This window comes from Triturus cristatus, chromosome 9 (genome assembly GCF_964204655.1).
Source record: "Triturus cristatus chromosome 9, aTriCri1.1, whole genome shotgun sequence".
In the NCBI taxonomy this organism is placed as follows: Eukaryota; Metazoa; Chordata; class Amphibia; order Caudata; family Salamandridae; genus Triturus; species Triturus cristatus.
In genome coordinates this window covers 805,789,395-805,808,312 of record NC_140592.1, presented here as the reverse complement: position 1 = coordinate 805,808,312, position 18,918 = coordinate 805,789,395, and positions in this window count along the sequence as shown.

Sequence of the window (18,918 nt, the reverse complement as noted above, 5' to 3'; positions counted from 1 at the left end):
AAATTTGAGCATAACTATAACGTCCCTGTCCCTTTGGTTTTTCGGTGAATATGCATGTGTCTGTGTGTGTGTGTGTGTGTGTGTATATATGTATATATACACACACACACACATACACACAAATGTGTCTGTATATATATATATATATATATATATATATATATATATATATAGTTTTCAGGCGGCTATAAAAATGTCAAGATAATGCTTGTTAATATGTTCCTGCTAGAGAGAGAGATTGGACTTTTGTGTAGTAGCAGTTTTGATGCCATAAAGTAGCACAGAGGGCCTGCTACAAACAACAGATCTGTATATTATGTGGATAGCTGAGTGGATTAGTAAAGCCAGGCATTACAAACACTTTAAAACAAATAAAATGAATGTGAGGGAAGGGCTATGGAGAGATGAGGGTTACGTTTGCTGGGTGGTAGTGATGAAATCCAAGGAGGAAGTCATAGCATAACATGCCTTAGTATAGCACATGTTCACCCATGAGCATCTTGGCCCTGAATAACAGATGTTTATTGGAGGTCATGGGAGATGGGACACCAAAATGATTGTCTCACTGGGTGGCACCAGCGCTAAAGTCAGTGATGATAAGTATATGGCAAGGTGAAGTAATACTGTGTCTTTTTTTGTCTTCTTTAGTGTCTTTGGAAAACCTGCTGATTTTGGAAAGTAAAGGTAAGGTGACCTTTTCCTTAATGAATGTTGCACACATCACTCACACACACATCAACGTACTGTTTTAAATCACCAACCTATCTGCCTTCTACAGAGGATAGTGTTTTAGAAGAATGGTTTTAGGCACTAGCAGAGATGGCATCTCAGATGAATACTGCCAAGAACCTTAATCTGGTTCTGGAGTCCAGCTCTGAGGCAGGATCAGAGACTGAGACAGCAGATACTGAGATAGCATCTGCAGGAGAGGACAATGGAGCAGAAACCGGGAGTGATTTCTCATTCGGCCCAGTTCCATCTGACGACTCATCTTCTTGCGGTTCTGATGGAGATGATGACAGTCATGCTGTCACTTTGCAAGCACAGTTTGTGCAGCGGGACAGTAGCAGGTTAGACCAATCCAGAGAACAGGCATGTGTGGCAGCAAGCACAGATGGAGTGCTTTCTTGGCAGCCTCCCAATTTTGTTTGGAGCCAAATTCCACCTTTCAATGGCATCCATGAATGTAAAGTCCACATGGGCAATTTTTTGCCAAATGACTACGTCCATCGCTTTTTGGATTTTGACTTCCCTGAGGAAATTTTGCAGCAAACAAATTTGCGTGTCAAACGATTTCTGAGGGAGCATGGAGGCACTCTCAGGCCTCATTCTGGGGCACACAAGTGGATTCCCACTTCATTAGTGGGTAACTCAAGATTTTAGACCCTAGTTCAGCCTGCACCAAGGGAAACCTAGCCAACTTGTACATTTTTGAAAACTCCACACCTGGAGGTATTCAGGTTGGGCTTACTTGCATGGCTCTCCCCACATTTTGTTTTACCCAGAATCCCATTTCAAACCTCAGACTTTGATTAAAAACAAATTGCCCTAGATGTCAGCTGATCTATGTTCCAAAATCTAGAGCTACCCACATTGAAAAAGAGGGTCAGTTCTCAATGGAAAAATGTGATGCGTCCATGTTGCGTTTTGGGCCGTTTCATGCTGCGTCCATTAACCCTACCTACAGACATGAGGTACCACTTCAGGGAAAGCCGGGTAGACAATAAGTTTGTGGCTCCCCACAGCTTCCAGAACTTTTCATCACAGAACATTGAGGAAAATAAGTTTTTATAGTCAAGGTTTGTGGTTTGCAAGGGATTCTGGGTAAAACATGTGGTGAGAGCCATGCAACTAAACCCACACTGGATACCCCTAGGTGTCTAGTGTTCTAAAATGTACAGGTTGGCCAGTTTTTCCTAAGTACCGACTGAGTTAGTGTCCAAAATTTAGGGCTACCCACAATGGAAAAAAGGGTCTGTTTTTGGTGAAAAAATGTGATGCGTCCACATTGGTTTTTAGGTCCATTTCCTGTTGAAGTCACCATGCCTACCCACAGCAGTGAGATACCATTTTTATCGGGAAAACCTGGGGAAAGGCCAGGTGGACAGAAGTATGTTTTTTTCTCCCTGCAAATTTCAGAACTCTCCATCACAGAAATGTGAGGAAGATTTGTTTTCTTAGACAAAGTTTGAGGTTTTCAAGAGATTCTGGGTAAAAAAAACATGTGGTGCAACCTACTCAAGTCAGCCCACCCAAAATTACCCTGAGGTATCTAGTTTTAACAAATGTACAGGTTAGCTAGGTTTCTCTAGGTGCTGGCTGAGCCAGGGTCCAAAATCTAGAGTATCCAAATTGAACAAATAGGGTCCGTTTACGGGGGAAAAATGTGATGTGTCCATTGTGCGCTTTGGGCCATTTCCTTTCACGGCCACTAGGCTTACACACAGAAGTGAGGTACCATTTTGATGAGGAGACTTGTTTCTCCCTGCAGATTCCAGAAATTTCTATCACAGAAATGTGAGTAAAATTCTTTTTTTGGCAATGTATGAGCTTTGCAAGGAATTCTTGGTACAAAAATGTGATGAAAGTCACGCAAGTTAGCCCACCATGTATACCCCTATGTGTCTAGTTTTAAAAAATGTATTGGGGAATGCTGGGTGAATGAAAGTTTGTGGCTCCCTGCTGATTCCAAAACCTTCCATCACAGCAATTTGAAGACATTAATTTTGTGTTGTCAAAGTTTGAGATTTGCAAGGAATTCTGGGCAGAAATATCTGATAAGAGCCATGCAAGTCAGCCCACCCTGGAAACCCCTAGGTGTCTAGTTTCCAAAAATGTGTATGTTGGCAGGTTTACCTAGGTACCGGCTGAGCTAGGGTCTAACATCTAGATCTACCCACATTGGTAAAAAGGGTCTGTTTTCAGTGGAAAAATGCATTTCATCCATGTTTCGTTTTGGGCAATTTCCTGGTGCAGCCACTGGGCCTATTCACAGATGTAAGGTACTACTTTTATCGAGAGACTTGGGGGAGCCTAGGAGCCTAGGATAGTAGAACATTTGTTATTATCAATTGATTTTCCATTCATTTGTGCCTTTCAGATGACTGCTGAGGGTCCTTGTGTTCCAGCAACCCCTCCTGTTACCTCCAGTAAGTCCCACACAGCATGATGGTTGAGAGCTCATGGGAGGCCCCGCCCCTTTCTTCACCACTGTACAAATACAACCCCTCACGCACTACTGGTTGGAGGATGAAGTACCCTTGGCTGCTGAGGGTCCTTGGGGGCCAAGAAGCCCTCTTGTTACCAGCAGTGAGTCCCACACAGCGGGATTGCTGAGAGCACATGGGAGGCCCTGCCCCCTTTCCCCATCACTCATCAAACGCACCTCCTGGTGTACTCCTGGTTGGGGTACGAAGTCCCCTTGGATGCTGAGGGTCCTTGGAGGCCAAGAAGTCCCACACCGCAGGATTGCTGATAGCTGGTTGCAGGCTACATCCCCTTTCTCCACCACTCTGCAAGCACGTCTAGTAGTTAAACAACATAAAAATTCACTTACAAAACAAAGGTTACAGGGACATTATAGTGAGGAAATAGAATTATAAAAAACATAGAAATTCACTGAATAAAAAGAAAGGTTACAGGGACGGTATAGTTAGGCTCAAATTTCACTTATACAAAACCATTGAAATTCAGCAGTTATAGATACCTGAGCTAACTATAACTTATGCCTCCACAAGGCACTGCTTATGACCTCACATATTACTCACTCATGACATGGTCAGAGACATCACTGATGACATCACTACTGACAACTCAAATGACATCACTGATGACATCATCCATAGAACAGCTCACACACCCACTTACACCCTCATAAAACCTTTCTTGTCCACTCACACACCCACTCACATACCTATTCACAGATCCATACAAGTACTCACACAATCACTCACTCCTCTATAGAGCCACTCTCATACACCCTCTCACTCACTCATGCAGCCAGTCATACAACTATTCACACACCCATACAGCCACTCATACAACCAGCCACTCACCCACACAGCCACTCACACAGCCATACACTAACCTATACAGCTACTCACACAAAGACTTATTTGCCTATATAGCCACTTATGCATCCACACACATACCCATACAGCCTCTAAACACAGCCACACACTCATCCATGCAAGCACTCACTCAAACATCCACTTACATACCCATTCATGCATCTATACAAGCACTCTGATATCTGCTCACTCACCCATACAGTAATTCACACAAACACTCATTCTCCGATACAACCACTCACACACCAACTCTCTTAACCAAACACTCATTCAAACAGCCATTCACTCACCCATACAGCCACTGACACAACCACTCACCTTCCAACATAGTTACTCATATACCCACTCAGCCACACAGCTACTCATATATCTACTCAGATACCCAAGCAACCACTCACACACCCATTCATACACCCATACAGCTACTCACACGCCCACATACCACTCACATACTCTCACACCCATAAAACCACTGAGATACTAAAACACCCATACAGACACACCACTCACACACCTACAGACCTAGTCAGAAATCCACTCACTCAGCCACACAGTCACTCATTCATGCACTCACACACCCATACAGCCACTCCCACACCCACTCAGATACACTGATACAGACAGCCACATACCCACTCAGATGACACATGTTAGAAACAATATCACTCATTAGTTGTGCAACTAGTATACGAATCTAAGTTTTGTAATAGGCTAATATATATGTTTAACACTCATAAACTCTTAGAAAACACTTACACTCACTGGATGATGTCATCAGTGATGTCACTGACCATATCATGAGTGTTGTAATATGTGAGGTCATAAGCAGTGAATTGCAGAGGCATAAGATACAGTTGGCTTAGGCAACTATACTTGCTGAATTTCAATGATTTTGTACAATTGAAATCAAAGCCTACCTATAAGTGAATGCTGAAAAAACAAAGGTTACAGGGACATTATATTTAGGTTCAAATATGACTCAGGGAGTGTATGAGTGGCTGTATGGGTGAGTGAGTGCTTGTGTGAATAGCTCCATGGAGGAGTGAATGGGTGTGTGAGTACTGGTAAGGTCTGTGAATGGGTATGTACGTGGTTGTGTGGGTATGTGAGTTAGCGTATGAGAGGTTAAATGAGGGTATGAGTGGGTCTGTGGATGATGTCATCAGTAATGTCATGAGTGATGTCATTTGAGATGTCATCAGTGATGTCATGAGCAGTGTCACTGACCATGTCATGAGTGATGTAATATGTGAGATCATAAGCAGTGCATTGCAGGGCGTAAGTTATAGTTATTGCAGGTAGCTATAACTGTTGAATTTCACTGGGTATGTACAAGTGAAGTCTGAGCCCAACTATAAGGTCCCTGTAACCTTTGTCTCTCTACCAAGGTAGGAATCCGCTGAACAGACGAAGCAAACCCAAATGATGGTGCAATTTGAAGTTTATTGCATGCCCAACTCCACCGCCGCCATAACGCGTTTCAGCCCACATGGAGCCTTGATCACATGACACAGTTGAGGGAGTGGTTTCAACATTTAAAGTGCAAGTATGTGACGTTTTCCTATGCATCAGCTGTGATACTGAATCATAGACATGAAAAAAATACATTAAAAAAGAAACACATCCATACCACATGGTAGTGATACATTGTAGGGTCGCCAGAAATGTAAATACATCTCTAAAGTGCAAAAATGGAGCATACGTGATATAATATCATGAAAATAGCAGCATATTGAATAAATAAATAAATATATATTCAACATAAAACTGTCCAGCTCTAAAAGTGTCGCTAGTAGGTAAAAATATACTTATATTGATGAATAAAAATGAAGCTAAAAAAAGTATAACAATGTAAAACTTTTTTTTCTTTTTTTCTCTCACAAATAGCAGCATTATTCAAAATTCATATAAGTCTATCTTAGCACCTGGGATGTACCCTAAGGGTTAAGATGTTTAGATAAATAAAGCCCAAGTGGGCAATTGCCAAAAAATCCATGTCAACAATTTAAGTCAGTGCAAAATGCGCAAAATGATGTCACAATTTAAAGTGCAAACAGCATGTGCAAAAAGTGTAAACAACGAACAATACAGTGAAAATAATTTCTCAAATTAAAACTTTAAAAACATACTTGTCAGGTAGCTAGGCAGCAGCATAGGTATACAGTCTAAATCAACAAAGCTAATTAAAGATGAGTGAAAAAATCTTCACTAGCGTTCAGTCCATTCGGTGCTTTACAGTCCATTTCTATAATGTGCCTTGTTTCAAGTTTGCGTAACAGAGATTCTCGATCCCCACCTCTTCTCAGTGGTGGGATCATATCTATTACAAAATACTTTAGATCAGCAGAATTATTAGCATGAAATTCTTCAAAATGTCTAGAGACAGGATTTGCAGCATCACCATTATTAATAGCACGTATGTGCTGGAGTATCCTCTTGTGGACCTGCAGCTTAGTGCTTCCCACATAGCGCAGGCCACAGGGACACTCCAGCACATATATTGCAAATTCAGTCTTGCTCGTAAGTTTATTCTGAATGTGAACAGGTCTATTACTGAGAGGAGTCATATATTCAGTCTTGCTAACTCCATTTTTGCAGGCTTTACAGACAGAGCACTTAATGAAACCCTTGCTGCTATTGAGCCAGGAACTATTGGTTCTAACCTCAGGGCTGCTGGTCACCAGGCAGTTACTCATTGATCTCACCTTTCTATATGTTATACTTGGTGATCGTGACAATTGGGTCCCCAATATCGGATCACTCTTAATCAATGCCCAATTTTTGTTCACTATCTTGCGAATTGTTTGATGTTGATTATTGTAGGTTAGAATCAATCTGGTCTCTGTTTGCTCATTCTCTGCCAACTTGATTTTTCCTGCTAACGCCTGTGGTCTACCAAGTTCATTGGCTTTAAATATGGCATTGTCAACCACTTCTGGGAGATAGCCTCTTCTGAAAAACCTGTCCCTGCAATCTTTCTGTGCTACCAGACAATCATATTCAGTGCTGAAAATTCTTCTTATTCAGAGCATTTCCCCGTAGGGAATGCTGCTGATCAAGTGTGGTCCTTATTTTGGGAAAGAATGAAGACCTCTGGGGCCCCCAGCACTGGCCACCTGAAATGGGGACCCTCCCTATACCCACCACTCAAGTTCGCAATCTGGGTGTGATTATTGACAATCAACTCTCAATGAAGCAGCAAGCAGTAAAAGTGGCTTCTACCTGCTTCACAATCCTGAAATGGCTCAGGAAGATTCTTTAGATGTTGCCTAGTTCTACAAAAAAAATGGTAGTCCAAGCACTCATCACATCTAGACTGGACTACGGCAACATCCTATATTTGGGAGCCAATAAAGATGTGACACGCAGACTGCAATTGGTGCAGAACGCGGCGGCTAGGCTGCTTTGCCAGATTCCGCGAATGACCCCTGTTTCCAGCTCTCTCCGTGAGCTTCATTGGCTCAGGGTCGAGTGCCGTGTAAAGTTCAAGACCCTGAGCTATATGTTTAAAGTGAAGTCTGGCAGTGCCCCTCAATATCTAAGGGCCATTGTTCATTCTTATCTCCCTTCGCGGTCCCTCCGTTCTTCTACCCAGGCTAAGTTTTTAGTGCCAAGGATCAAACGATCCCGTCTAGGTGGTCGATCTTTTGCTTATTTAGGTCCTCTTCTTTGGAACTCCCTTCCCTTATTTCTTAGGAAGGAAACTGTTTTCAGCAACTTTCGTAGGCACTTAAAGGCATGGTTATTCAATCAATAGATTGTGGACAGCTTGGCTACTTGTACTTTTTTCCTGCAAAGTAGCGCTGGGAAACCTTTTTGGTAGCTATGCGCCTTATAAGATTAATAATAATAATAATAACAATAAAGTGTGCCGGATGATGACTAGAGGCGTGTTATATGGCATTACCAGCTGGGGGTTTTCTATACATTCTAGTGTGAAGTTGATTCTGCTAGATAATAACTTCTACATCTAGAAAGCATATTGACCTGTTGCTTATCTGTCCAGTAAAACTAAGATTCAAATTGTTTTTGTTAAGTTTCTCAATGAACTGTGAAGCCTCACATTCAGATCCTTTCCAGATTATCAAGAAGTCATCGATATACCTAAACCATTTAACAACATTTTCAGACATGATTTCAGGGTAGGTGGGCATGAGGACGCCATTAGGTAGATATAGTTAGGACCTATTTTCCATAGGAAATCCGCAACATTCTATTTCCAATAACTTTGGCGCCGGTCGACGAATCTTCCCTGAAAATTTCAAAACTCGTGGGGCGCTCCGGTCCACTCCTATCCTGAAAGTTTTGGGGTGATTCGGCAAGCGGGGGCCGAGAAAAAAGGGTGGTCCCAAAACGTATTTTCCCCATGCAATTTTCCATAGGAAATTTTAGCCGCGGCTACAGCCCGAACTGCTGAACGGAATTACCCCAAATTTGGCAAAGAGGTAGCCCTTGGTTCAGAAAGATGCCTTTTTGTTAAATGGTGTCAATCCATTCAGTAGTTCATGAGAAATTCTAAAAAGAAAAAATATCGATATCTGGGCGGAGTCCTGCGACACACCTCATCGTGAGATCTGATTGGCTGTCAGCACTTCATCCTGGAATTGCTGGCAGCCATCTTGGGACCAATATACAAGTTAGCACCCCATTGAAATGCATTGTAGAGAATAGAAGGTTTTGAGGGTCACCAAAAGGAGAACTATAAAAGGTAATAACAGACTTTAGTTACATTAGAAATCATTTGTTGATGGTACCATACTAATTTTAGGAACTGTGGTGTGTTCTAAGGTGATTTTACCTTGTGAAAAACTTCTGCTGGGATATCATGAATCAAGTTTGAGAGAAAGCTATTTTCTCATGCTTGTCCCATAGAGGTTTGGAAGGTGCTCCAGAAGCTAAAATGAGAGCATATTTTCAGTAAATTCACATTATCTTTCTCAGTCATGTGATAATGAAGTCTGACATTCTCAGTAAAACATGTACATCCAACAAGGGCAGAGTCTGTCAGTTGATTCCTATGCGTTCTACTGCAGCTTCCCAGAGTGTTCTAAAGAACAACTAGAGTGCTAAAAGCCTTACTTATGACAAAAGTATGGCACACCTGAAGCCATCTTGATTGGAATATACTGGTAAGACCTAAAACATTTAATTTAAAAAGGAATAAAATGAGGGGGTTCATTTTGTCATAGAAATTATGGTTAGTGCTGTAGAAAGAAAAATTAGGACATGTTTTAAGTGAGATCTCAAATATCTTCCTGTTATATTTCAACAGGAGCAGCCTGGTAGTTGATTCCTTTGTGTTCTACTGAAGCTTCCCAGAGTGTTCTAAAGAACAACTAGAGCGCTAACAGTCTAACTTATGACAAAATTATGGCACACATGAAGCCATCTTGATTGGAATAAACTGGTAACACTTAAAACATTTAATTTAGAAAGGAGCAAAATGAGGGAGTTCATTTTGTCATAGAAATTATGGTTAGTGCTGTAGAAAGAGACATTAGGGCATGTTTTAAGAGAGATCTCAAATCCTCTTCTATTTAATTAAAAAATTCTGACATGCAGACTGAACAAACACTTTCAATACAAGCAGTAGACTTCCAGTTAAATCCCTGGTGAGCACTACCCCCTACACTACCTAAACACCACTGCACAAGCTTAAACCTTAAAACACTACCCCCAGCATGACCCCCTACACTACACAAACATCACTGCGCTACCCTAAACCCTAAACCACTACCCCCTACAGTACACAAACAACACTGTGCTTCCTTTAACCCTAAAACACTACCCCAGCATGACCCCCTACACTACCCAAACACCTCTGCACTACACAAAACCCTAAAACACTACCCCTACACTACATAACCACCAGTGCACTACCCTTAACCCTAAAACACTACCCCAGCACGACCCCCTACACTACACAAACACCACTGCACTACCCTAAACCGTAAAACACTACCTCCTACACTACACAAACACCACTGAACTACCCTAAACCCTAATACACTACCCCAAGCATGACCCCCTACACTACACAAACACCACTGTACTGCCCTGAACCCTAAAACACTACCCCCAGCATGACCCCACAAACACTACACAAACACTACTGCACAAAACTAAACCCTAAATCTACCACCAGCACGACCCCCTATACTACCCAAACACCACTGCACTACCCTAAACCCTAATTCTGCCCCCAGCATGACCCCCTACACTACCCAAACACCACTGCACTACCCTAAACCCTAAAACACTACCCCAGCACGACCCCTACACTACACAAACACCACTGCACTACCCTAAACTCTAAATCTACCCCCAGGACGACCCCCTACACTACACAAACACCACTGCACGAACCCGCAAACACTACACAAACACTACTGCACTACCCTAAACCCTAAATCTACCCCCAGAACGACCCCCTACACTACCCAAACACCACTGCACTACCCTAAACCCTAAAACACTACTCCAGCATGACCCCCTACACTACCCAAACACCATTGCACTACCCTAAACCTTAAATCTACCCCAGCACAACCCCTACACTACACAAACACCACTGCACTACCCTAAACCCTAAAACACTACCCCAGCACGACCCCCTACACTACACAAGCACCACTGCACTACCCTAAACTCTAAATCTACCCCAGCACGACCCCCTACACTACACAAACACCACTGCACCACCCTAAACCCTAAAACACTACCCGCAGCACGACCTCTACACTACACAAACACCACTGCACTACCCTAAACTCTAAATCTACCCCAGCACGACCCCCTACACTACACAAACACCACTGCACCACCCTAAACCCTAAAACACTACCCGCAGCACGACCCCTACACTACATAAACACCACTGCACTGCCCTAAACCCTAAAACACTACCCCCTACACTACACAAACAGCACTGCACTACCCTAAACCCTACAACACTACACCCAGCACGATCCCCTGCACTACACAAACACCACTGCACTACCCTAAACCTTAAATCTACCCTCAGCACGACCCCTTACACTACCCAAACACCACTGCACTACCCTAAACCCTAAACCACTACCCCCAGCATGACCCCCTATACTACCCAAACACCACTGTACTGCCCTGAACCCTAAAACACTACCCCCAGCATGACCCCACAAACACTACACAAACACTACTGCACAAAACTAAACCCCAAATCTACCACCAGCACGACCCCCTACACTACCCAAACACCACTGCACTACCCTAAACCCTAAAACACTACCCCAGCACGACCCCTACACTACACAAACACCACTGCACTACCCTAAACTCTAAATCTACCCCCAGGACGACCCCCTACACTACACAAACACCACTGCACGAACCCGCAAACACTACACAAACACTACTGCACTACCCTAAACCCTAAATCTACCCCCAGAACGACCCCCTACACTACCCAAACACCACTGCACTACCCTAAACCCTAAAACACTACTCCAGCATGACCCCCTACACTACCCAAACACCATTGCACTACCCTAAACCTTAAATCTACCCCAGCACAACCCCTACACTACACAAACACCACTGCACTACCCTAAACCCTAAAACACTACCCCAGCACGACCCCCTACACTACACAAGCACCACTGCACTACCCTAAACTCTAAATCTACCCCAGCACGACCCCCTACACTACACAAACACCACTGCACCACCCTAAACCCTAAAACACTACCCGCAGCACGACCCCTACACTACACAAACACCACTGCACTTCCCAAAACCCTAAAACACTACCCCAGCACGACCCCCTACACTACACAAACACCACTGCACTACCCTATACTCTAAATCTACCCCAGCACGACCCCCTACACTACACAAACACCACTGCACCACCCTAAACCCTAAAACACTACCCGCAGCACGACCCCTACACTACATAAACACCACTGCACTGCCCTAAACCCTAAAATACTACCCCCTACACTACACAAACAGCACTGCACTACCCTAAACCCTACAACACTACACCCAGCACGATCCCCTGCACTACACAAACAACACTGCACTACCCTAAACCTTAAATCTACCCTCAGCACGACCCCTTACACTACCCAAACACCACTGCACTACCCTAAACCCTAAACCACTACCCCCAGCATGACCCCCTATACTACCCAAACACCACTGCACTACCCTAAACCCTATAACACTGCCCCAGCGCGACCCCCTACACTACCCAAACACCACTGCGCTACCCTAAACCCTAAAACACTATCCCTGGCACGACCCCCGACACTACACAAACACCACTGCGCTACCCTAAACCCTAAAACACTACCCTCGGCATGATCCCCTACACTACCCAAACAGCACTCCGACCCGCTTTAAATCTTCGCGGTGGTGCATCTTCTACGGCAGGGCCTGTGGGGGACTGCTACAAATGTGCTCATTAGAGTAAGCCTATCAGGAGGCAGCATATTTAAATAAAAGCTGTGGTGTAAAACGCTGTGCATCACACAGAACCAAGCCTATGATTAAGATACTATTTCAAAACGCGTCAGGCTGCATCCCGTGTTTGGCAGAGTCTATTGGGGATTTGCTGCTGCCAGAGTGCATCTTCGCCAGTGGGCAACTTTGAAGCTTTAATTTACATGCGGCAGGCCCTGCCGTAGAAGATGCACCACCGCGAAGATTTAAAGCGGGTCGGAGTGCTGGAAATCATGTCCGGTTCCTAACGAGGGGAGCAGCACTGTGATTAAAGACTGTGCTCTTCACGGGGCCCATTGGAGGGTTATGAATCAGGGACCCAAGGTGACACAGCACCCATTTGGGTGAAATCCGCCACACTACGAATCCCACAATCCTGTGGGGGACTGCTACAAATGTGCTCATTAGAGTAAGCCTATCAGGAGGCAGCATATTTAAATAAAAGCTGTGGTGTAAAACGCTGTGCATCACACAGAACCAAGCCTATGATTAAGATAATATTTCGAAACGCGCCAGGCTGCATCCCGTGTTTGGCAGAGTCTATTGGGGATTTGCTGCTGCCAGAGTGCATCTTCGCCAGTGGGCAACTTTGAAGCTTTAATATATATATATATATATACACACACACACACACACACACACACATATGTCTATGTGTATACAAACACATACACATTACCTACTGGTGGTTGCCAGTAGGTAGTAATAGTTAGGACCATGTTTCCATAGGGAAAGCAGTTTCTTCCCCCGCTGATTCTAGTTCAGCTTGGAAAGTTTTGCGGGGATCTGTCCAGTGAAATCTGAGATAGGGGGGAGTAAAAAAAAGTGAATTTCCCGTGTACATTCCCATAGGGTTTTCGAACACAACTACAGCCCAAACCTCTAGACAGAATTACACCAAATATGGCAGAGAGCTAGCTCTTGGTCCGGAAAGTTTGTTTTTGTTATTTGCTGTAAATCCGTTCAGTAGTGTCAGAGTTATTTAATTAAAACCAAATTTGTATATCGAGGGACTCAGATCCTATGCGACACCTTCACGGAGCTCTGTGACCCCATGCACTAGGAGCAGTAATTTGATTGGCTGGCCACAACCTGTGTAAGTTGTGGCTGTCATTGTATGAAGTGGAACGAGGTCCTGGCGGGGGTTGGAAAAAAACGGTTAGAAAGTATTGAAGGACTCAGGGTAGGGGGACCCTGACCCATGGGTGCATCGCAGGGATGTCTGAGGGACCCCTTATGAGTTTCAAAACGCCCCAAACAATTTTTTGTTGGAGTCACGGACCCGTGATGATGATCAGTGAGCTCACCCCAGGTAACATTGTGTCAGCGTCAACAACCTTGCCAAATAAAAAAAAGAAATACATTTGCACACTCACTCACATACTTATGCTTGCGCTCACAGACCCACACAGTCACACACTCAGTCACAGACCATCTTATAGTCTCATGTACTCACTCACGGACCCACTCTAACACTTATGCACCCACTCACAGACCCACTCAAACACTCATGCACTCACTCACTCACCCACACACAGACTCATGTACCCACCCTCAGACCCACTCAGACACTCACTTACCCACTTACATACCCACTCAGAAGCTTATGCACCCACTCACAGACATACTAAGACATTCACTTACCCACTCAGAAGCTCATGCAGGCACTCACAAACCCACTCAGACACTCATGCACTCATCCACTTACCTACTCAGAATCTCATGCACCCACTAACAGACCCTCTCTGACTCTTATGAACCCACTCACAGACCAGTCAGAGACTCGCGCACCCACTCACTCACCCACTCAGTGACTCAAACACCCACTCACAGGTCCACTCAGACACTTACACACCCACTGATTTGCCTACCCAGAAGATCATGCACCTGCCGGCAGGCCCATTCAAACATTCATGCAAGCAGTGACCGACCCAGTCACATTTTTATGCACCCACTCTTAGACCCACTAAGACACTCACACAACCAATCACGGACCCATGCAGTCACTTATCCACTCACATACCCACTCAGGAACTCATGCACCCTCTCACAGACCCACTCAGAGACTTACATACCCACTCACAGACCCACCCAGACATTCATGCATGCACTCACAGACCGGATCATACACTCTCACATCCACTTACAGGCCCAGTAAGACAGTTATGTACTCAGTCACAGATCCACTCATATTCTCATGTATCCACTTACATACCCACTCAGATACTCAAGCACCTACTCATAGACTCACTCAGAGACTAATGCAGTCACTCACAGACACACTCGGAAACTCTTGCACCCACTCACAGATCCACTCACAGACTCACTCAGATAATCACATACTCACTCACAGACCCAGTCAGAGACTTATGCAGTCACTCACAGATCTACTCAGAGGCTCAGGTACCCACTCTCAGACACTTCAGTCAGTGAAATATCTTTATTCGGCTGACTTGCAGCCATAAAAGAGTACACCATTAAAGTATTTTAAAACAGATAAAAAAGAAATAGGATACAGACAATATATGGTACACCTAATGACAGTGGTGATTCATAATCAAAGTGTAACAGTGGTGATTAGTTAAGTTAATATTTCAAGAAAATAGCAGCATGACATACAAACAGTGTGTAATGAACTTTGTGGCGAACCCCTGTCGCATAAAACCATAAAATCTAGAAGTAATTTATTAAAAACCAAATAAAAAGGAATCATTTCCCAACAACATCACGTAAATGGACAGCTGTGGATATATATCAGTAGACCATTCAACAAATAAATTCATCATTTAAGAGCTGACGGTGATGTAGAGCTGGCCGACACTTCCTGATATTTAACATTTTTAAAAGGGGATGATAAAATCGCGCCTTGGCTTGGGATAAAGTTGACAAAAAAACAGGAAGTGCAGTGCGTTCTGTGTGGATTTAGAATCACAAGGGCAAAGATCCAGTTTAGCACCACAGTAAGCTTTATGAGGATAAGAAACCAGAAGGTGAGAAATGCCAAACCTAAATCTAATGAGATAAAACAATTTGGTGTGACAGAAATAAAAAGAGAGATAAGGCTCAACACTTGGAAAACGTACTAGAATCAGGTGTTCAGATACTCTCTTTTTCACCATCTCAAAGCGCTCACTATATAACTTTAAACAGGACAAGAAGGTTTTTTTCAACTTGATTTTTGGGATCTTTACAATGTGCACTGGTTTGTGAAAACAGTCCACCAGCCCCATTGTCTCCAACTGATTTTTTGTGTAGCTAAACCATGGTATCTTCAACATGTGATCAAGTTTGAAACAGTCTAAAATAATTGCACGATTAAGGGCACAATCCTCTTTTGCCCAAATTGAATGCCACAAAAAAACTGGTGCAGTTTGTATGCGATGGGACAAAGGGGTCAAACCAAGTTCACTGTGACAGACGCCAGCGGGTAGACTACTAGGGACTGTCTACAAATGTCTCAAATAATTATTCTCAGCTGCTTGGAGGTGAGCTGGGTTGCAGAATCCCCTCATTCCAGCCCCATACAAAATAACAGAACACGAGCGGGCCTTATAAATATTAATTATTGAATTGATCGGTCTTGAGCCAAATTTCTTTGTGAACCTAAATAATGCCTCCAGGTTTCGCTTAAAGCTACTGACCCTTGTTTCAACTAGATGGTGCCAAGTGCTTTTCTGGTCAAAAGGGATTCCCAAGTACGAAAAAGTTGGGACATAGGACAGCCTTTCGTTATTAATAAAACATGATTTTAAAAGGGGAGAGGATTACCTGCTATCATCATGTAGGACTTGGCTTTGTTAATCTTTAGGCCCAGTTTGATCATAAAATTGTTGAATCTAGTGACAAGTTTCTTCAGGCCCACACTGGTTCTGGACATTAGCACACAGTCGTCGGCATAAAGTAATGCTTGAAGATTTCTGGTAGCTATCTTAGGAACATCAACATGCCCTTGATTAATGTAGCTTTCTAGGTCATTAATATAGAGACAAAATTAAAAGGGACAAGGACACACCCTTGATGAACCCCACGGTTCATTTTAATGGGAGCTGTAAGCTCCCCGCCCGTCTCCGTACCGGACCCTCCCAGTCACATCCTGATGCATCTGAGCTAAAAAATAGACTAAAGATGGGCCAATGCGCAAATCCAGCACTTTTTCCCATAATCTCCCTCTCTGTAACCAGTCAAAAGCTGATGTAAGATCCATGAACCTGAGATAGAAGGATCTGGTCTTAGCTATTGAATTCTTGCTTATGACAAGCCATATTGTATGTCCAAAAACTTCCCACTTTCGGCTAATCAGTTCTCCAGACGATATAGTTTGACCCTGCCCACCACTTTACAAGTGCAATCAATTAATGAGATTGGGTGATAGCATCTTGGGTCCAACCTGTCCCCTTTTAAAAAAATGAGAACTATAATCACGGTGCTCCATGATTTGGGAGGGCCCTGGGAAGCTATACAGCGTATCATATTGGTAAACAGAGGGAGCCATAGGGCGGGATTGGGCAAAAACAAATTGGCAGGCATGCCATTGGTCCAGATGCCTTGTTAATTACAGTTTGATTTAATGCCCTGTCAACTTCATCGAGCGTTGGGTGTGTCAGCTCTGAGGTCCCAGAATTTAACCCCTTCGCTGCTAGGCCTTTTCCCCCCTGTGCTAAGCCTTTTTTGGCTATTTGGGGTAGTTCGTGCTTAGGCCCCTGTAACTTTTTGACCACATAAGGTATCCACGCCCTATTTGTGTCCTTTTCTTCCAACATCATGGAAATTCAAAAGATACCCAGGATTTGTGGATTCCCCTGGAGGAGACCCAGAAATTAGCCAAAATACAGCTAAAGTTTGGTTTTTTGGGGAAACATGGGAAAAATGTGCTGCAAATGAAAGCGTCTGGGTTTTTCCCTACAAGTGGTATCCAAAAAGGGTTTGTGGGGCTGAAAACACAATTTTCCCAGCTTTTAGGGAATGACAGACTTTTGTCAGCAAACCAAACATTTTTACTCAGTTTTGGCATTTTTCTGGGACATAGCCTATTTTTGCTATTTTTTGTGCTTTCAACCTCCTTCCAGTTAATGGTAGACATGGGTATGAAAGCAATAAAGGATCCTAGAAAGCTATACATTTTCTAAAAGTAGACAAAATTCAGAATTCAGCTAGGGGTCATTTGTGTAGATCCTTCAAGCTTTATTCATAGAAACTAACAGTTAAATATAGGAAACATTAAAAATTAGATGTAAAAACAGCCTTTTGTTTCAACGTTTTCACCTGTAACTTCTTCTAATTATGACAGCTCTTTAAAAGCAATATACCGTTACATCCGCTGGACCTTACTGGTTGTGGGGATATATAGGACTTGTAGTTTCACCAAGAACCCGACGAACCCAGAGCCAAAAACTGAGCAGTGGCTTGCAATGGTTTTTTTATTATGTACCGGGTATATAGCAATTATTCTGGGAAAATGTATACATGGAAAAATCGGTATGAAAGACACCTATGTATTTCTGAGATGGGAACAAAATATAGAGTTTAGAAACAGTAGATATTTGCACATTTCAGAAATAGGGAATACTCATACTAGCATGAGAATTATCGATCATTTTTTAAAATTACTTCTTTTTTACACATTGTCTTTCATTTGGAAGGCAGAAATGCATCGAAAGTCAATAGGTAATAACAGTTGCTTTACAAATCTGAATTACACTAAGTCTCCCGATAAAAACGGTACCTCACTTGTGTGTGGCATTGTGCCCATGACAGGAAACGGCTCAAAACGCAACGTGAACACATCACATTTTCTTTTTTTTTTTTTTTTTTTTGGAAAACCTTTATTTAACAGTATGTGCAGACAAATACGGGCCTACAACCCTCAGGCCGGCCTCGACAAAAAAGGGCACATCAGCAAGCAATTATACGATTCAGCAGCATATCAGTACAAGCACGAATAGACCAGATTACGTTATACACAATTGTGCCGCCGAGCGCCAGGATGATGAGGTTTAAGTTTTATAAAGTTTTGAAATAAGTCCATAGCAACAGGTCTGAAAGGATCCGAATCAGAGCAATACAGTTAGGACTATAGTGGGCAACGATCATCAGAAGAGTCAGCAAGCATTATCCGTAAGGTAATCAATCGCACTCAATAAAATCAGGATAGAAAAGAAGCATATCACATGACGATCCCCAAGCACTACCCACAAGTTCCCAATCCTCCCCTCGACCCAAGAAATAAGAAAGGAAGGAACAAACGAGAAAGGTAAAGAGTAGAAAGGGAGAAGAGAAAGAGAGAAAAGAAAGAAAGAAAAAGGAGGCCCATAGAAAAAAAAAAAAAAAACACCAACAAGGAAATATACCCCCCACCCTACAC